A 457-nucleotide genomic window follows, 5' to 3' on the forward strand; every position below is an offset into this window, starting at 1 on the left:
AAAAGCATTTGGAAATTATGATAACAAATACCAATTCTGGTTTTGTTGTTATTGGCGCATACTCTCAGCTTGAGATCACCGGTCAACCCACACTGGAAATAAGTGGAAATAAGTTATCACAAGAAGAATTTCTTACATCACTTTCTATTATTTTGCTTAATTTTCATAGGCTCAAAATCCTTCTAATTATCTTAATCTAAAATCTCACTGGGTTTCACACATAAACATTCTTTGAATATTTTAGCTATGCCAAAATTTTCAGGAATGCAACTACACAGTAAATGAAATTGAATATTTATTTATGTATGTATTTACATGTTTTGTGACCTACAGATACAACATCACCACTCTTTTCATAGCTTAAACTGAAGTTTGAGATACTGGTCCCTTTTATGGACCTTCCTCCTCAGGACAACCTTTTTTTGTTAACCAAGGCATCCTGGCCCAGGGGAAAGAA

Source organism: Microtus ochrogaster, chromosome 26 (genome assembly GCF_000317375.1).
Source record: "Microtus ochrogaster isolate Prairie Vole_2 chromosome 26, MicOch1.0, whole genome shotgun sequence".
NCBI lineage: Eukaryota > Metazoa > Chordata > Mammalia > Rodentia > Cricetidae > Microtus > Microtus ochrogaster.